A 22,677-nucleotide genomic window follows, 5' to 3' on the forward strand; every position below is an offset into this window, starting at 1 on the left:
TTTTATTTGTTTTTATCATTTACAATTGTAATCTATAAATAGACACACACGGACTGTGTACAGTGTAAGAATCATTTTATACAAATTCAATTAGTGCCTTTTTCAGCTTTCTATTACTCTCGCCGTCTTCATACTCAGCTCTGTTTTTCACTTTCAGCATCACTGTCAACACCTGGTTTCTTTGTTGGTCCTACAAACGCGTCTCTAAATGAGACTGTCGCTCTAAGAGGGACTCCAACTCTTGCTGTCTGGACCTCATATACTCATTCTCGCGTCGTGCAGCTTCTAACTCTTTGCTAAAATTATTAATTTGAGAAGTAGATGAGGTTGAGGAGGATGAACCAGAATGCTTGAAAGATCGTCCCAAACCTCTTACCATACTAGAGTTGGGCCCGAACACTTGTGTGAAAATGTCTATGTCATTAGTAGAGGATTTCTTGGAAGCTGACTGCATCCCCATCATTTTTCCCTGCAGTTTGAAAGATTAAAACACACAATAAGTAACGTATGAAAAGAAATACAAATAAAAAAGAATTTAACTATATGTTACATAATTTATTTAATAAAAGGAACACCGCTTACATAATTAATTGCAGCGGCAGGATCCATCCACTCACTATGCTCATTAGTGTAAGCAGCAGCATAAACATGAACGAGGGAAAAGTTTTCAGGATCATCATGTTTCTAACAAAACGACATTAGCAAATTTAAAAAGATAGTGTTAGTACTTATATAAAAGAATAGTAGGAAAATAAATGAATTATATAGTTTATTAATTACCATTTTTTCAGCAAGATGATGAAATGATCTTGAACCAGCACGATGGTGACTAGTCAGAGCGGATCTATTATGTGTATTTGTAGAACTTAAGTGCTACAAATGCACATTAAGAATGTTAATTGTAATATATATATATATATATATACATATAAGATAAACAACAAATATTAATGTAAATAATTAATGGAAATAAATATAGAATACCTGATATTCTGGATATGCAAAAAGATCACAACATTTTATCTAGTCGTCTAACTTCATCTGCTAGAAAGGTGACTGTGCAGCCTCTTCAAACGTCTCAAACTTCTTTAAGTGGTCGTGACATCGTCCCTTGTGACGTCGGAATAGTGTAGCCATTAACTCATTCACAGTTCTCAAATCCTCGCTACGACCAAAGTCGAGGTCAAATTCATCCTAATTATAAATTAATTACGTAAAAAATATGATATAGTAATCTAGGTGACAAAAATGAACTGTCAAAGTAAACTCACTAGCACACGACTCCGAATGTGTTCCTTAATCTCATTCGGCACATCTCGCCAAGAGCACACATAAAATGGAGTATAAGCTCGGACTATTGTACCAATATAGGAGGAAAGCGCTGCTGCACTATCATCCACTCCTCCAGTGGAATTATCAGGAATTGTGACTTTTAGTTTGTCGTGCCTTCGGTTTTTCTCAAGTGAGATGCCGCGTGTATAGCCACGACCTCTACGAGTGGATGCATCAACTAATAAATAATAGTATAATTTTTATAGTTATATAGTTATTGAGACAAAAGTATTAATTATATAATTAATTATCAACGACATTTCCTTACTAGTAGGTGTCGACTGGGCATCATTCTCTGTAGTGTTAACTTCATCTTCAGGAACGGACTCCTTAGGTGGGAGTCCTCAATGGGTTCGGGACTTGGATTTGGTGGAGGAGACATATTTCTTCTTTCTCTTTTTGGCGACATACTTGAAAATGATTATATATACCAAAAAAATTTAATTAGATGAAATTAATTATTATTATAAAACTCTATACTCACCTATATGAATAAAGTTTTTAGTACTTTTAGTCTTCATCTTCGAATGTATTTTCCATGCTTGTTTCAGAATCTCTCTCTAAAACATCTTCGTTATCATCATCAACCTCTTCTTCGTCCTCCTTATCCACTCCCCCCCCCCCCCCCCGGATTCTTCTTCATCTTCTTCTTCTGACTCTTCTTCTTCTTTCTCACTTTCTTGAATTGAATGATCATTTAATACAGATAGATCGAGATGGACGAGTGGGACGTCATCTCTACATAAGGGGAGCAACTCGAGTGCACCGAGGTCAACAAATAAGTTAATACCCCCTCCATCTTCCTGGTAGGCCTCTACATTCAGAGTGTCATCTTCATCTCCACTAGTATCTTGATCTGCACTCGTTCCTACTTCATATATATTTCGAGGAACAAATTTTTGTACGACTCGCCAAGTTATCTCTCCACTATCTTCATCAGCACTTTTCATTAGATCAATCAAGTAATAGATTTGAGTAGCTTGACAAGCCAATACGAATGGATCATCTTCGTACCATTTATATGCAGTATTGACACTCGTAAAATGATTATCCCTATATATCGAAACCCGACCATCGCCTAGATCCCACCAATCACATTTAAAGAAATGTTATAGACCCACCCAAATATTTCAATCCGATAATATCACGAATGACACCATAATAATCAATATCATCTGTTCCATGACTCCCCTCGACCAACACACCACAGTTTTGAGTCTTTCTATTACGTTCACGGTCCAGAGTATGGAATCTATAACCTCGAACCATGCATGCAGTGTATCGAAGTGCTCTATTTGAGGGACCACGGGCCAATGCATACAATTCAAAAGAGACAGATCTGGGATCACAAGCATGTTATTCCAAAATCTAATAATTGAAATAATGTTATTTATTAAATATATCTAGAGTTAAAACTTTCATAATTTAACATATTATATAGAGTTTAGTTCATACACGTTGTTCAAACCATCTAGAAAATTCTTCCTCGTGTCTTGCCACTATATTCTCTACGCCTTAAGTTTGTACAATGTGTCACAAAAGTTATAGTTAACCTCATTGAAACTAGAAGTATTTAAACCTTTTACAACGACATACCTGAGATAGTGATCAATCTCCCGACAATTATTTAGCACGTACCACCGAACTTTACCCAACTCTGTATCAAGTAAATCGTAACCCGTTTGTGCACCCAAGGGTCGTACATTCTGAGAAAACACTGATAGCTCAAGAGGAGGCGGAGCAGCAAGATTAGCATTTCGCTCTTGACGATTAAATCGTGTCTCAACACCACAAAGATATAAAGAGCAAAATGTTAACCATTCATCATGTATATAGGCCTCTGCTATTGAACCCTCAGCTCTAGCTTTATTCCCAACAATGCGCTTCAGTAGACCCAAATATCTTTCAACTGGATACATCCAATGGAACTGCACCGGTCCACCCAACATTATCTCCCTGGGTAATTGTATTGCTAAATGGACCATGACATCAAAAAATGATGGTGGAAAGATCTACTCGAATTTACACAATATAGTAGCAATGTCTTCTTCCAGTTTCTGTAGCATATCTCGCTTTACTACCCGAGCACACAAATCCTTAAAAAACATACACAGTTGGGTTATGGCAACACGTACGGCAGATGTTAGCTTCCCACAAATTTCCACTGGTAATAACTTCTGCAAAAATACGTGACAGTCATGACTTTTCAATCCACCAATTTTCCAGTCATCAAGGCTTACGCATTTACTAATATTTGAAGCATAACCATCTGGCAGCTTCACACCTTGCAATCATTTGCAAAAGTCCATCCTCTCCTCCCTTGTCATCGTAAAACATGCATGCGGCATGACCACCCTATCACCTTTCACCCGTAAATACAGATTATGTTTAATTCATATTCTCTCAAGATCTTTCCTCGTCTTAATCGTATCTTTCATCTTTTTATTAATGCTCATCAATGTACCCAGTATATCATCACAAATATTCTTCTACATGTGCATTACATCCAAACTATGTCGCAACATGCAGGACGACCAATACGACAAGCAAAAAAAAATACTACGCTTTGTCCAATTCAATTCTGCTACACCTCGTTTTCTCTTGTTCTTTTTCCGACCTTTGCCAAAATTGTTCGCTGTCACATGTACCAATTGTTCCAGTATCTCTTCCCCAAACAACTCATTTGGCGCATATCTATCCTCTACTCGCCCATCAAACTTAGTGGATTCTATTCTCCATGCATGATTTGTTGGCAGATAACGTCGATGACCTATGAAACACAACTTTTGAGAATATTTTAACCACTCACTAGTAGTTTCTTTATTACACATCAGACATGCTAATTTCTCTTTAGTACTCCAGCCGGAAAGATTCCCATATGCCGAAAAGTCATTTATTATCCACATTACCGCAGCAGGCATCTGAAAAGTTGTCGACGTCAATGCATCATAAGTTCTGACTTCTGTTTCCCATAACTCTTTCAGCTTTTCAATCAATGGCTACATATAATATAGTTTATTATATTATAGTTATTATTTATTGTACTATTATATACACTAGATTATATATTATATACTATACTATATATATACTATATTATATAATATATATTATATATTATAGTACTCTAATATAATATACTACTTTTTTTTTTAAAGTGAAGCATTGTTTCCTTCATTCGATAAACGGACAATTACAACTTTTGACTTGAGAATACAAGCCAAAACTAACAGTTCATGCTCCCCAGCCCACAAATTTCTTTGTGGCTAGTGGGGTCTTGTCCCACGCATCCAAACTAACCGTATGAGAGACAGGCCTCCAGAATAAACGTCTAGGAGACACACCTCTATCTTAGACCATCGTCTAAGATAGGCCACACAACTCCCCCTCCCAAGGAGTGGAGTATAAACTCTATGGACCCTCGGTCCTAGAGAGACAAACTCTACGGACCCTAGGTCCTAGAGACAATGTTTCCTAATACTCCCTAATACAAACTAAAAAATACATAAAAATCAACCCAAAAAACACAATACAGAGAAAAAAACAATTGGACTGATGAGGACACCATGGCCCAGCCCAACAAACCTAAAAAACCCTAAAAACAAGTGTGCAACACAGGACCATAAGGGCTGAAGGACACACAAAGGGCAGGCTATGGTTTCATCTCTAACTCTCCCGCCGCCCCCCTTCTTCTTTCTTTTCATTGCTGTGCAGCACTGATCTGCAATGCCGACCACACAGTTTCTTTCAGGCACACCGATCCACTGCCAAAACCAAAGAGAAGGAAGGCCAATGACCTTTCCGTCGTGATCCAGCAACTCTGCTCGTACCATCAGTTCAAACCGAACAACACTCCTCTTGCCGACGAGCAGCCCTGTTGTAGCCTCACCTCGCCTCGCCATAGTCCATCGCCGTCAGCCTTGTGCCATCCGACATTTGTCTGTAGAGGTTGAATCATCTCTTTCTATGAAGGGTGAGGTTGAGTCTCTATTTAGACAGAGAATGTTATCTCTTGGATGTTTGTCTGTAAAGAGTATTAGCAATAGTGAAGACCAGACTAGTCACAAAAGTAAATAATGTACTAGTGAAGCTCTAAATGCATTATTTTAGTTTATGATGTCATGTTTGATATGGGGACATCCCAGAATTTATCCGGTTATCGATGTAAGTTTCTCTCATGAATGATGCAAGTTCCGCACGTAAGTAACCTTAATGCTCGAACATCCATGTGACGTTCGGACATAAATTTTTTCACGTTCGAACATAAAGAAAATCATCACTTGTATCTAGTGATGGTTTCCACAAATTGTCACAGAAAATGCTTTTTGGTGACAGTTGGTGGACTGTCACAATTTCCAAACCGTCACTAAAAACTATTTCTGTTGTTGTGTGTATATTAATATTAAAATATTATATATGCATGCAGGTCATTTTGGATTCTTTTAGTCGTCAATAATGACTTGATTGATCATCATCTCCTTAGAGTGCTTGACCATATCTCATTTTTCAATTAAGGATTCTAGATCATGAATTTCTTTTATATATATATTTGTTTCATTCTACTTATATATAATATGTGTTTTTGAATTGTTCAGCTGGATTTGAATGTTTACCAGCTAGTCCTTAATTGATAGGAAAACCTCTGCATGACGACCCATTACATGAGTACTGACAAACCAAAGCAAAAGCCTGGCCACTATCTTCTTTTCATATATACGTTTAATTTCTTGTTTAAGACAAGACCTTGGAAATCAGGTGAACGTCGTCCCTAATTTGGCTAGAAGAAACTTGGGGTAACATTTACACCTGATCTGCTGGCATTCTTAATGGCAGCTCGATCAGTAAGGCAAGATTAGGTAGGAAGTCTATCAAAGCCAAAGAATTCGACGCTAACAAGTTCGGCCCCCAACCTCAATCAACTTTATATATAAGTTAACCTCAATCTAAAGTCTTCAAATAGAGGAGTACTACAACCACAAAAAGATTACATAAAAGTAATCCCACAAATTGATGTGATTTTATGTAATCTGCCAGATTTACTTTACAATAAAAATAACGTTATAATCTGATAAATCACATCAAATCATATCAATTTATTAGATTACTTTTGTGTAATATATATAGATATAAAACGGTGAGTTGCCGCTTACTCATTACGTAGCATATTTAATGGGGTGGGGGAGGTTGCAATTTTGTAGACTATAAGAATATTATTAAATTTTTAATAAAAACTAATGGGAGTAATATAAATTTATCTCAAAGATATACACCGTAAAGATATCACGTAATATGGACTCAAATTTAATTTCTAAAACTAATAAATCACATGAATATATGCATAAAGTATTTCCCAAAATATATATTTCAACCATTACGAAATTTACACAAAATTTATACTAGAGAGTCACTTATCTTGTTTGCTAATCCAAATGCATTATTTTAGTTTATGGTGTCATATTTAATATGAGGACATCCCAGAATGTATTCGGTTATAGATGTAAGTTTTTCTGATAAATTAATGATGATAATTTTTCTTTAAAAAATAAATTATAAACAAAACTGTGTCATATGATGAGTACTACTACTCAAAGTTAAAACTCAACGGTGGACAGCTTGTTTGATATATGGGTACTGCAAGTTCTCTGTGTGTTGATTCTCGTTTAGGTAGCTTATATTTTAATACAAAATAGTGATAAGACTGTTATGAAACTAAAAGAGAATAAATATTGCAAGAGAAAGCGTTGTTATTCAATGCAAAATTTGATCATATACAAGTGAATGATACCCATATATATAGAAGTACAAAGGGGTTTATGCATAGCATAAGTCATAATTGATGGCTAAAGATGGTCTTAATTGATTGCTAAAGATTGGTCTTAATTGATGACTAAATGGACTTAATTGATGGCTAAAAATGGTCTTAATTGATGGTTAAAGATGGTTTTAACTGATAGCTAAAGATGGTCATACAAATCAGTTTATAACACTCCCTATTTGGATGACCATACATAAAAAATATGTATCGTTAAGATCTTGCCAAGGAAAAACCCAGTGGGAGAAAAACCAATGGCGAAAGAAAAAGAGTACAACATTCATGTGTATTGCCAAGTGTTTTAAGATTGCCTTATTAAAACCTTGTAAAGGAAAACCCAGTGGGATAAAACCTTAAGGAAGGAAAAAGAGTACAATCAGCACAAGTTTTCAAGACATTTACTCTCCCTGAAAAGTACATGATAATAGGTCTTCAAGTGTTCGCATTCCAATGTTCTGCACAATCTTCTTAAATGTTGCAGTTGGTAATGCTTTAGTGAATAAATCTGCCAGATTATCACTTGACCATATCTGCTTGACATTAATTTCACATTTCTCCTGAAGTTCATGGGTATTAAAGAATTTAGGTGAAATATGTTTGGTTTTATCACTTTTGATATATCCTCCTCTAATTTGAGTAATACAAGTAACATTATTTTCGTATAAAATTGTTGGGCTATCATTAATTACTGGAAGGCCACACTTTTCTTGAATATGTTGAATCACTGATCTTAGTCAAATACATTCTCGACTTGTCTCATGAATTACAATGATCTCTGAGTGATTTGAAGAGGTAGTAGATAGTGTTTGCTTGACAGATCTCCATGATATAGAAGAATTTCCATAAGTAAATACGTATCTAGTTTGAGATCTACCTCTGTGTGGATCTGAAAGATAACCTGCATCCACATATCTAACTAATTGTGGACTTGATCCATGTTGATAAAATAATCCCATATCAACCGTACCTCGGAGGTATCGAAGGACATGTTTAATACCATTCCAATGTCTTCGAGTTGGTACGAAACTATATCTTACAGGTAAATTAACTGAAAATGTAATATTAGACCGAGTTCAATTTGTAAGATACATCAAGGCTCCAATTGCACTAAGATAATGTACTTCAGGATCAAGAATTTCTTTATCGTCTTCACAAGAATGAAATGGATCTTTCTGCACATCAAGTGATCGAACAACCATTGGAATACTCAGGGGATGAGCTTTGTCCATATAAAAGTGCTTCAAGACTTTATAATGAAAGGTCTTTGCATTGATGTATCTCAATATTGTGTACCAACTCTTTAAATGATGCAGTTGGTAATGTTTTGGTAAACAAATTCGCCATATTAATTCAAGATCGTTTTAACATTAAATTCACTACTCTTTTGGAGTTGTGCTCTTATAGAGTTCTTGTGAATAACATAGTTAGTGGAGAAGTCATCAAAGTTAAGCCGCCAACCTCCATTTTCAACAAAAACGGTGACCACCTTTTTAGACCAGACAAGCACCGCAGGATTTTACAGCTCTTCTGGAGCTATTAGGCGTCACATGGCTATAATGCTACATCTTTTGTCTCTTGTAGAGAGATGCTTCACGAGAGACCCTGTGAAGCAATAGAGATACTTTGTCCTTCCTTTTACTCATCTGAGGATGTTGCTCTTATGATAGGAGCATAGATTCATTTTTCTGGAATGAGTTATTCTGATGTTGTTTCAGAATCAAGATTTCTTAGTGCTCAATATTCTGCCTCTGTTACAACCATGTCTCGGAGGTTATTGGCTAAAGTGAATGAGGTCAACTAACTCAATGATTAAATACCTTAATTGCGTTAGAAGCTCTCTGTGAAGAGTCGTAAGAACAGGAAACTGAAGGAGGAGAATAAGACGTTAAAACAGTATGCCCGTGATCTTTAGCTACATATAGAGGATCTAGAAAGAGAATGGGCTCAAATACAGGATCAGTAGCAATGGATATTTGAAGAAATCTAAAGACTTAGAGAATAAGGACAAGCTGCATTTAATCTCGCCGCGGATATCTGAAAAAGTCCAACTTTTAAAAGAGTAGGGGCAAGCTGCTTTTAATTTTACGGCCTAATAAATAACTATAGGATATCTGTGTTTCGCATATCCTCTATCAATATATGTAATTTTGTCTTGTTTTCATAATTTTCTCTATAAAAGAAATATTCAGCTCATTTTCATTCGCATCCCATCTTATTTACTTTTCTGTAATTAGTCTGCATTCTTACTCTGCAATGACCCAGCAATCTTCTCGTGACCAATATATGAGGTATTCTACATCTCGTTCACCAGTTGTTTCTACTTCTACCATAGGTGCTATAATGCAATACAAAAATGATCTAACTAATAAGTCAGATGATGATGCTGAGCTTGTGAGTCTCAGTACCTGATACTGATCATCAACCATTGTCGCATTTTCTCAACTACTACAATCCAAAACATGTGAGGTTGACAAACTCAACGAGAAAATTTATATCCTTCAGCGACTTCTTCTAGAGTCTAACATGAATGTAAGAGCAATAAAACAAGAGAATAGGAATTTAAAATCCTTGCTTGACTCTTCTTTTAGATTGCATACTCTTTTAAACAGGGATGCCATGCAAATTTATGAAAAGAAAGATCATTTAAAGAATGAGGCGAAGAGCCTCAAATTTCTGTAATTTTGTTTCGAGATAATAAAATAATATTTCACAAATATTTATGTTGTGTTTCTATCTTCCGGTAGATGTTCTGTATACTTCATTTTATTTCTCCTTTAATCATGCACATTTCTTACAAAATCGTAATATGAATTTGAAATGCTAATTGCATTTAAGAGATGGTATTTCAAAACTAATAATTTCATTCATCTCCCCCTCGAAGCCAAAAGGGTTTCTGATTTATATTTCAAATATGTGCAGTTTTCATGAGCTCTTCTGGAGCCTTAATGATATTTAAATAATCTATATAAACTGCAATAAAAGCTAATATAGATACTGAAAATATATGGAAAATAGCTTGTTCCACATGCATTTGGATTGTTTTAGATCATATAAGGATTTTTGAAACTTGATAGAATAAGTACTTTAGGACTATATACTTCATGCATTTCATATCTAGTGATCCATATAAATATGCAATTAATCATGCATACCCAAACTCTTGGTAACTATCAAGCTAGTAAAAACCTCAATATAATTTCATTTACTTCAAAATCATATCAATATTATTTCTGCGAGAAACCGACTCGTGATTTATATATCACATTTTCATTTCCTTTATACAAATACCCACTGATATTCAACAAGCATCACCTCTTAGGTGTGTGGATTATAAGTCCATATGTATCACATTTTACTAGTGATATCAATTCTGCAGGAATTGTTTATTTCTATTTTGGCCAATATTTTTACGTCGGTATTCTTCGAAAGTTCTTGGCTCACTTTTTTTTATTACTTCTGGTAATGGCAAGTGCAATTTTATATGAAAATATGTTGTCGACAACGGTTTTATTTCTATCTAGAATTTCTCTAATACTCATGAAATGTATCGAGATCTCGTTATTTTCAAGTACCTGTCACTCTTTAAGGGAAGACATTTCATGAAAAATCTCTTGAGGAGGTACTTTTCAGTAGTTTCCTCTTCAAGAGGATTATTCTTCAGGAGATACTATTCAGGAGGATTATACTTTTCATGAGTTTTTATTATGAGAGAATTTTGTATAGAAAGTTTGGATGGATCTTATTACTTATTTTGTGGGTACGACCTCTTTAGGAGTATCAATTTCTTTTCTTTGTACTTTTCTCTTTCGTGATACTTTATCTTTGTATCAATAGGTCTCCCAAACTTTTAGACATGTCTTATGTTCATTAGACTGCTAAATTTCTTAATTATCCTACGACAACTTCAATCATCGCTGGGATTTTAGCAGCTAGAATATGAGATCTTTTTATCTTATTGCATCCATAAATTAATTATTATCTGAACTTCTAGTTCACCTATGATAATCAAGATAATGTTGAATTATTTCATTTTATTTGCTTCAATCAAATTTTTCTTTCCGCTCATGGTGGGAAGACTTTATAGTAAAGAATCTTCTGGTTCTTTTATAGACGTCCATATGAAAATTATTCGACTTATCGTAATTGATTTCAGATGATCAAGTTAATCATGAAAAATATACAAATATTTTAAATCATATCACTTTTGATGCATTATAATATTTGATTCAATAGTTGTATAATATCATCTCAAAGAGAAAGCTGGTAGTTTTTCCAATACGAGTTTCTAGCCCGAAATTATAGAAGTACTATAAAGATATTCATTACCACGTCCAAACTCTTGGTTTCTTTGAAAAAAAATGCAACATTTATTTTTAGGAATGATATAAATCCAATACCATTCACTTCAGTGAATGATGTGGAACTAGTAGGACGTGACTGATGATTTATTAACAAAAAATCATTATTTTGCTCAGCCACTTGAAGACAAGATATAAGTTTAGAATATCTTGTGAACTTTCACACTCGATATTACTACTTCAGGAGCACATTCGAGGCATTCATTTTAAATAGATATTCTTTAGTGGCTTTTCTCTACACAATTTCAATTATGCAACTTCAGGTTCATTAATCATAACGAGCTTTTGGAAGGATCTCGATCTTTTGGTACACGTATCACTCCTTTAAAATATCTCACAGTATCAATAGATCTTTTGTTATGAGATACTCAATGAAATTATTAGTTTAGGGCGATCCTTCACGAATGCTCCATTTCTATTCCAAAATGAATCTTATCATCAATAATTTATAACAAGTATAAAAAAAAAATGAACTTGTATATAAACTATGTGAATAAAAATTGATCACAGATATAACTAAAATGTAAATTATGAAAATATTAATTCACCATAGATATAACTGAAATGTAAATTATGGAAATAAACGTAAAATTTTATCAAGTAATAATAAGTAATATAATCTTTAATATTCACCTTGGAGAGTGCAAATAATATATTGAAAAACTTACTTGAAGTAGAAGATGACATGCTTCAGAATCAACAGAGCCTCGTGCTGATAACGTGTTATGAAATTAAAAGAGAAATGATATTGCAAGAGAAATCGTTATTATTCAATGCAAAACTTGATCATATACAAGTGAATGATATCCATATATATATGAGTACAAAGGGATTTATACATAACTTAAATCATAATTGATGGCTAAAGATGGTCTTAATTAATAGCTAAAAATTGGTTTTAATTGATGGCTAGATGGTCTTAATTGATGGCTAAATATGGTCTTAATTAATGATTAAAAATGGTCATACAAATCAGTTTATAACAAAAACTTAATTTTCTAAGCAGGCTACATGCATATAAATATATATATATATATATATATATATATATACACAAACACAAATATTTTACGAAGTCTGTGACAGGAATGTGTACGAAGGGTCCTTGATTTCCATCGCGGAGGGCAAGCCGCAGGAGGGATTTTATTAGGGATATTAGCTGCTAGTGGGGTATGCTATCTTTTTTTTTTTTTTTTTTGAGAAAATGGGGTATGCTATCAAATTGTAATTCACGCAACAAACATATATATGAGACAAATACGTAGTGTATATTAATATTAGAATATTATAATATATGCATGCCAGGTCATGATTTTGGCATCTTTTAGTCATCAATAATGACTTGATCGATCATCATCTCCTTCGAATACTTGACCATGATCTATCACATTTTTCAATTAACGATTCTAGATCATGAATTTTTAATATATATTAATTATTTTATAGAAATATATTAATTTATGTAAATAATTAATTTTCGGAAACTAGGTGGAGCACGCGGCTTTCTTCTCATATAATTATATATTTTGGTTCCAAGAATAAATAAATAATCCAGCTTGCGATCAAAGAGATCGATTATCATCAACTCGAAAAAGTGAATCACTTGGGTTGGTTTAATTTTACAAATCTTTCAAACTATGTCATCACATCTCAATATCCGAATATCATTTAAAGACGATTATTTTACAGTTTTAAATTTTCAATTTATTTATCTAATCATTACAGTACTTAATTATTATAATTTTTCTAAATTTTTAAATAAAATATAAAAAAATTAATTCAACTTTTTTAAATCTAAAAAAAAATTATATTTTAATATTATTTTAATTTTATAATTTTTTTATTTAATTTTATCTCTCTTATCTTCTAAAATCTCATAAAAATCAACTCCAACAATTATCTCATTTATGTAAACAAAATGTATACTAAAGAGCCACTTGTCTCGTTTGCGAATCCAACGTCCAGCCAAAGTTACCCCTTGAATAGACATGCTCTAACTTATCCGCATATATAACTGATTAACTTCAGCACCCTAAATAAAATAAACATATATCGGAATAAAATAATAATATATATCAGAACGTGTTAAAGAGTTGTCAAATGATCAATCTGCATAAAAATAAAAAAAGGTCAAATTAATTGGTTACATTATTGGGGTCCCGTCGTCTGGATTTTTATAAAAACAAAAAATAAATAGATAACTGTTATAAAACTTTCTTAAAGGAGAGAAATAGAGAGATAGAGCTCAGAGAAATTATGAAACTTATGAATTTATTAAAGAATTCAACGATATATATAGGCGTACAAAGGGAACTATGCTAGCTTACTATGCAGTACTATGCTGGCACTGTGCATATGTCGACCATTCACTATACTAGTTACTATGCAGTACTATGCTGGCATTATACACTGTGCTATGTCGGCTATTTACTATGCCAATTACTATGCAGTATTATGCTGGCACTATGCACTGTGCTATGTCGGCTATTCACTATGCTAGTTACTATGCAGTACTATGTTGGCACTGTGCATATGTCGACCATTCACTATGCCAGTACTATGCTGGCACTATGCTGGTACTATGTTAACACTATGCATTTGACGACTAGATAAATGTGGTCATACAATTCAAGATAGTTTATAACACTTCCCCTTTGGATGACCATATTTAAAGAATATGCCTCGTTAAAACCTTGCCAAGGAAAAACCCTGTGGGAAAAAACCAATGGCGAAGGAAAAATAGTACAGTATTCATGTGTATCGCCGAGTGCTTTAGGATTGCCTCATTAAAACCTTGCAAAGGAAAACCCAGTGGGATAAAACCTTAGCGAAGGAAAAAGAGTACAATCAGCACAAGTCTTCAAGACATTACTTCCCCTGAAAAGTGCATGATAACAGGTCTTCAAATCTCCGCATTCCAATGTTCTGCATAATCTTCTTAAATGTTGCAGTTGGTAGTGCATGATAATAGGTCTTCAAACCTCCGCATTCCAATGTTCTGCATAATCTTCTTAAATGTTGCAGTTGGTAATGCTTTAGTGAATAAATCTGCCAGATTTTTACTTGACCGTACCTTCTTGATATCAATTTCAACTTTCTTCTCATAAATTGCAATGATCTTCTTGTGTGTATCTGAAAGATAACTCGCAATCGTACATCCAACTAACTGTGGACTTGATCCATGTTGATAAAATAATCACAACTGGATCTTTCTGCTCATCACTACTCTTCTGGAGTTGTACTCTTCTGGAGTTCTTGTAAATAACACAGTTAGTGGAGAATTCATCAACATTAAACCGCTAACCTCATTTTTTACTAAAAACGGTGGCCAGCCTTTTAAGATCAGACAAGCACCGCGGATTTTCAACTCCTCTGTAGGTGTCAGGCGTGCTGTCAGGCACCGCAGTTGTCAGACGTGCTGTCAGGCGCCGCAGAGCTATGAAGCTATATTTCATCTCTTTTCTCTTGCTTCACAAGAGATGCTGTATCATAATTTTCTCTATAAAAGAGATATTCAGCTCATCTTCATTCGCATCTCATCTTCTTCAATTTTCTGTAATCATACTGCATTTTTACTCTGCAATCTCTTTCTGCATTCTTATCCTACAATGGCTCAGCGATCTTCTCATGACCAATATATGAGGTACTCTGCACCTCGTTCATCAGCTGTACCTACTTCTACCACAAGTGCTATTATGCAATATAATGATCTGACTCATAGGTCAGATAATGAAGCTATCTATGAGCTTGTGAGTCTCGGTACCCGATACTCATCATCCATTGTCGCATTTTCTCAGCGACTGCAATCCAGAACTTGTGGAGTTGACAATCTCCACGAGAATATTGCTATACTTCAGCGACTTCTTTTGGAGTCCAACATGAAGATAGAATCAATAAAGCAAGAGAATAGGAATTTAAAATCCTTGCTTAAATCTTCTTTTCGATTGCCCACCCCTTTAGATAGGGAAGTCATGCAGATTCTTGAAAAACAAGAGCATTTAAAGAATGAGGCAAAGTGCCTCAAATTTCTGTAATTCTTGCTTCAAGATAATAAAATAATATTTCACAAATATTCATATTTGTGTTTCTATCTTTTGGTAGATGTTCTGTGTGCTCCCTTTTATTTCTTTTTTAATAATGCACACTTCATATCAAACCCATAATATGAATCTGAAATACTAATTGTATTAAAAGATGGTATTTCATGACTAATAACATCATCCATCTTCCCCTTGAAGCCGCAAGGGTTTCAGATTTATATTTCAAATATGTGCAGTTTTTATGAGCTCTTCTGGAGCCTCAATGACATTTAAATCATATATATAAACTGCAATAATAGCTTGTTTTCATTTGCGTTTGGATTGATTTAGATCATATAAGGATCTTTGAAATTTGATAGAATACATATTTCCAGATGTATTCATATTAGAAGCTTCAGACATTTTCTATCCTTCAGGGATTTTCATATATATATCATGATCCAATGATCAATATAAATATGCAGTTAATCATGCATATCCAAACTCTCGGTAACTTTCAAGCTAATAAAAATCTCAATATGATTTCAACTACTTTAAAATCATATCAATATTGTTTCTTCGAGAAACTAACTTGTGATTTCTATATCACATTTTCATATTACAAGCTTCAGGCTTTTTATATCATGTATATAAATATCCACTGATATTTAATAAAAATCACCTCTTTAGGTGTTTGGACTTCAAGTCCATATTTATCACATTTTACTTAGTGATATCAATTCTGCAGGAATTGAGAAACTGACTCGTGATTTATATATCACATTTTTATTTCCTTTCCATAAATACCCACTGCCATTCAACAAGCATCACCTCTTTAGGTGTTTGGACTATAAGTCCCGATGCATCATATTTTACTAGTGAATCAATTCTGCAGGAATTGTTTCTTTCAAATTTGGCCAATATTTTACTTCGTATTCTTCGACGATTCTTGATTCACTTTCATCATTACTTCTGGTAATATCAATTGCCATCTTATATGGAAATACATTGTCGACAACAATTTTATTTCTATCCATAATTTCTCCATTATTCATGAAATGTAACGAGATCTCGTTATTTTCAGGTACCTGTCCCTCTTCAAGGGAAGACATTTTCATGAAAAACCTTTTCAGGAGGCACTTTTCAAGAGTTTATATAGGAGAATTTTATACAGAGAATTTGGATGGACTTTATTGCTTGTTTTGTGGGTATGGCCTCTTCAGGAGCACCAAATTATTTGTGCCTTTCTCTTTTGAGATACTCTATCTTTTGTATCGATAAGTCTCACATGCCTTTATACATGTCTTTAGACTGCTGAATTTCTTAATTATCCTACAGGGACTTCAATCCTCGCTGAGATTTTAGCAGCTAGAATATGAGACATTTTTATCTTATTGCATCCAAAATTTAATTATCATCTGAACTTCTGGTTCACATATGATAATCAAGATAACGTTGAATAATTTCATCTTATTTGCTTCAAGCAAATTTTTCTTTCCACTTCTGGTGGTAAGACTTTATAGTAAAAGAATCTTCTGGTTCTTTTATGGACGTCCATATGAAAATCATTCGACTTATTGTAATTGATTTTGGATGATCAAGATAACCATGAAAAGATATAAATATTTTGAATCATATCACCTTTTGATGCATCATAATATTTGATTCAATAATTTGTATAATATCATCTCAAAGAGAAAGCTTACAGCTTTTCCAATACGAGCTTCTGGCCCAAAAAGATATTCATTATCACGTCCAATCTCTTAGTTTCTTTGAATGAAACGCATCATTCTTTTCACTTCAGGGAATAGAATGATATAAATTCATTATTATTCACTTCAGGGAATGATGTAGATCTAGTAAGACGTGAATAATGATTCTTATCAAAAACTCATTATTTTGCTCAGTCACTGATACAGATTTAGAATATATTGTGAACGTTTACATTTCATATTGCTACTTTAGGAGCATACTCGATATTGCTACTTCAGGAGCATATTCGAGATGTTCATTCAAATATATATTCTTTTCCACAATTTCAATTATGCAACTTCAGGTGCATAAATCATAATGAGTTTTTGGTACAAGTATCACTCATATGAGATACTCAATAAAATTATTGATTTAGGGCGATCCTTCAGGGATGCTCCATTTCCATTCTCAGATAAATCATATCATCAATAATTTATAACAAGTATAAAAGAATAAATAAAACTTTCATTACTACAAAACATTGCAGAATATAAAAATATTTTATAATAAGATAAAGGAAATATATTAATTAAAAAGGAACACTTTCATGATCAACTCTACCACTAGAATCCTCAAAGAAATCAGAAACATCAAGACTTGTAATATCTTCTCCATCTATAGAATCTAAAGCATATGATGGTTCAGTAAAATTTGTTTCAAATTTCTTTGTTTTTTCTTTTATAGAAGATTGGTATAAGTCAACCAAGTGCTTATCTGTACGACAGATACGAGCCCAATGTCCAGTCATACCACATCTATGGCATCCATCTTCATCTTTCTTTAAAAATTTGTTTTGGGGACCTTTGCCCTTCTCTGAGTTGAACCACTTCTGGTGGTACGGTGTATATCTATTATTGTCCCTTTTAGTGTGGTCACTTCTAGGGGATCTCCACTTCCATAGTTTTTCCTACCACGTCCACGTCCTCGTTTTCTTTGAAAAGATGCACCATTCGCTTCTGCGAATGATGTAAATCTAGTACCATTCATTTCAGGAAATGATATAGAACCAGTAGGACGTGACTGGTGATTTCTTAACAAAAGCTCATTATTTTACTCAGCTAATAGAAGACAAGATATAAGTTCAGAATATTTTTTGAACTTTCGCTCTCGATACTACTGCTGCAGGAGCACATTCGAGGCATGAAAAGTAGTATATGTCTTCTCTAACAAGTCATCATCAGTGACTTTTTCACCACATAATTTCAATAGCGAGCTAATTTTAAAGAGTGCAGAGTTATACTCACTAACACTCTTGAAGTCTTGCAACCTCAGGTGCATCCAATCATGATGAGCTTTTGGGAGGATTACGGTTTTCTGGTGTTCATATCTCTCCCTTAAATCATTCCACAAAATAAGTGGATCTTTCACCGTTAGATACTCAATTTTTAATTCTTTATGAAGATGGTGCCGAAGGAAAATCATTGCCTTAGCACGGTCCTGCAGGGACCCTTGATTTCCTTCTTTAATTGTATCTCCCAGGTTCATCGCATCCAGATGGATCTCAGCATCAAGGATCCAAGATAAATAATTTTTTCCAGAAATTTTAAGAGCAACGAATTCCAATTTTGTAAGATTTGACATTTTTTACATATATAAATCAGGAATATAAAAATATATTGAAAAACTTACTTGAAGTAGAGGACTACTAGCTTCAAAATCGTCAGAACTTTCGTACTGATAACGTGTTATAAAACTTTCTTAAAGGAGAGAGAGATAGAGAGATAGAGCTCAGAGAAGTTATGAAACTTATGAATTTCTTAAAAAATTCAACGATATATATAGGCGTACAAAGGGAACTATGCCAGCTTACTATGCAGTACTATACTGGCACTGTGCATATGTCGACCATTCACTATGCTAGTTACTATGCAGTATACTATACTGGCACTATGCACTGTGGGCCATTCACTATGCCAGTTACTATGCAGTACTATGCTGGCACTATGCACTGTGCTATGTCGACCATTCACTATGCCAGTTACTATGTAGTACTATGCTAGCACTGTGCATATGTCGACCATTCACTATGTCAGTACTATGCTGGCACTATGCTGGTACTATGCTAACACTATGCATTTGACGACTAGATAAATGTGATCATACAATTCAAGATAGTTTATAACAATAACATTATAAATTATTCGTCATACTATTAACTTAGATATATCAGTTGAGGGCCTCTTGGCAGCGAAGCATCTCTACAACCTGGGTCATGGTGGGCCTATCATTCTTGTCTTCTGCAACGCATTGCAAAGCCACCTTGAGCAGAAGTTCCATCTTAGTCCAGTCATATCTGCCGCCCATGCTTGGATCTACAATCTCCTCAATATTCCACGACTCCCTTGAAGCTTCACCAACAGCATGCATGATCTTCTCCCTCACCTGCGTGTTCAATCTAGTATGCTCTTTCGCCCCGCCGCCACCAGAGCTATGCTGCGTACCTGTGGGGCTCTTTCCAGTAACCATTTCCAGCACCACAATCCCATAGCTATAGACATCAACTTTAGAGGTGATAGGAAGATTATAAACCCATTCAGGAGCCATATAACCTCTAGTTCCTCTCATCTTTGAGAAGCTTGAATGATCATGCTCACCTCTATTCAGTAGTTTGGACAGACCAAAATCTGCTACCTTTGGTTGATAGTTGGAGTCCAAGAGTATGTTATGAGGCTTTACATCACAATGTAAAACCCACTCTAGCTAGGCACTCTTCATGCAAATAAGCTAGGCCTTTCGCTGTGCCCACGGCAATATCAAATTCGTTAGAAGTAAGTTTTTCGGCTAAGGATCCATGCTCCATGTATTCGTACACCAGAAGCCTATGCTTTCCCTCTGCGCAGTATCCCCAGATGTCTATCAAGTTCATGTGGTTAAGCCTCCCAATGGTATTTACTTCTGCTAGGAATTCGTCTTCTCCTTGGTTAGCTTCGTCGAGTCTTTTGATTGCTGCAACTCGCTTATCGGGCAGTATACCTTTGTATACTACCCCTACCCCTCCTCGTCCAATCACTTCAACGAATCCCCGTGTGGCCTTTTTCAGCTCAGAAAACTTGAATGGCTTGAATCTAGACATCAGGAGGTATCCTTCTGCGACTGGATCGGAATTCTTACTGCTCAAGAACAAGGAAAGGTACACCAGGAAAATGCAGGTTACCTCTAGGCCTCCCACTGCAGTAGCAAACCAAAGCAAAAGCTTCACCGTCTTATTTTCATACGTTCCTCTAACTTGCCTGCCAGGTTCGGCTATGCAATTCAGCCTTGATTCGGCGGCATCCAGCGTCTTGTTATAGACAAAACCAGCTTTGGGTACTTTTAAATAAAAGTCTCCCTCAAAATTTGGTGTAAGTTGTCCATTGAATAACTCATACTTGGGGTAACATAAATAGACACCGTCAGCTGCGGTAAATTTAAATTGGAAACCTTTGCAATCACACGTCGTCAGGCATTCGTTTTCACAGTGTTGTAAGGTCACATTAGGCAGGAACTCTAGATCATTGCCATAGAATTCAACATGAGAAAGTTGGAGAAAACTAGACAGCTTTTCATGACTCTGATTGCAAGGGAGATTGAAGTCTGCTTCACACCCAAAAGACCAATCAGTTGGATCTTTGATCTTGAATCCCTGCAAGCAAAAGCATTTCCTGCCGGAAGCATGATCATAACTACAAACACTATTGGGCCCACATATGCCATGAATCGTGCATGGTTCCGACACCACTTGCCATGTGACAACCCAATCCCACCCTTCATTCATTGCTTCCAGGCTGTATAATCGAAGGTTACCGTCACCATCAAGAGTTAATCTTTTGTGAGTTTTCACACCAAAATCTGTAGCTGGGATCACCAAATGATCAGATGACCAGAAATAGCCCGACTCGTTCAGTACTGCAGCTCTACTAGAGTTGTACATAGACCTTCCGGCTCGTCCAGGATCACTAAGCCATGGTTCAGGCCAGTAGAGACTGGATACAACAGGACCTTGGTACAACAGACGAAGGACATTGTCGTTGTCAAAAAATAGCTTATAGTAGCCAGAAGAATAGTCTACTTTGCTTGATTTTGAAACAAGGGTTGAAATCCTGGTTAGCGTTTGTTGTGGAAGCAGAGTATCTGTTGGTGAATCAAAGCTCTGCCAGATGACACCACTCTGAGAATGATTTAGAACAAGATTTCCGGTGTTTTGGAGCTGTAGTTGCAATTTCGAGGACTCTAAAGGGGTCGAGGCTGCTTTTCTGGTAGCCCAAACGGTTATACCGACCGAGTTTGTTAGGCGAAGCTTGCCATCTTTCGAAAGCGAAAGCTGTGAACCTGTTCCATCAACCGGATCATCTCGGTTTTCCATCCAAACAACGGTCGGAGCTGAGGACCTTGTCAACCATACGGAAAAGCAGAAAGCGTTTTCACCGACCGGGAAAAATCCCGCAGAGAAATCACCATTGAGAGAAACCAGTTTGTCGCTTGGGTTCTCAACAGATAAAGATGAGCCTCTGAGAACGTCAAATGTTTTTGATGATGAAGATAGGAGAGGAGTTTGGATGAGCATAAGATGAAGGAAGAAAATTGAGATATCCATGATGAGAATGCAAGTAGTTACCTTGTCTGGTAGATGCATATATAGGAGAAGAATAAAAATGTTAGCAGACGGCCGGCGTTTGTTTCAATAAAAGCACACTGACTTAGAAACTATTCTACACGGTCAAAGTATATATATTTTTATATACATATATTATTTTTTAATTAAGGATTCTAGAGGATTTTTTATTTAATTTGTTTTTCTTTTTCTCATATAAGTATTTGAATTGTTCAATGCGGGAGTTTATATATATTTATCAATCGCATTAGTTCCAAATTTATACAAATAAGTTTTCTGGAAATTAGTAGGAGTACTGTTTTCCATCAATCGTATCTTGGTTCATTTATATATATATATATATATATATATTGGCTCGAGGAATAAATAAATAAATCAAATATAGCATATAGCCGATGATCGATCAAAGTCGCCGTCTGGGGCCGGGCAAACCTATATATATAATAAATATAATATAATATTATAATATTATCCTACATCATACACTTTATATATTCTAATATTATTTTTTATTTTTAGTTTTTATTATTTTATTTTATTCTTGTTAAACTAATTGAATTGTTTTACTTATCATCCATATACCACATATTTGTTATAGAAAAAATAAAAAATAATAAAATAAGTATCGTGTGTGATGTGTGAAGATGATAAGTAAAATAAGTTTTTATTCAAAAAAATATAAAATAAAAAGAGACAACTTGTTCTTGAAGTGGTCAGAATAGACCAAGGTACTTTGCAACCGCACAATACGTTTTGAAGTGGTGACAATATTAATTACCTGGTAAATTAAGGATACATATATATTTAATTACA

At 34.8% G+C, this 22,677-nt stretch overlaps 1 pseudogene; it reads right to left on the minus strand.

The window, feature by feature from the left end:
• Positions 1–19,404: 19,404 nt before the first annotated feature.
• Positions 19,405–21,838, minus strand: LOC122319259 (annotated as a pseudogene).
• Between the last annotated feature and the right edge of the window lie 839 nt (positions 21,839–22,677).

Source organism: Carya illinoinensis, chromosome 8, assembly GCF_018687715.1.
Source record: "Carya illinoinensis cultivar Pawnee chromosome 8, C.illinoinensisPawnee_v1, whole genome shotgun sequence".
NCBI classification, from domain to species: Eukaryota; Viridiplantae; Streptophyta; class Magnoliopsida; order Fagales; family Juglandaceae; genus Carya; species Carya illinoinensis.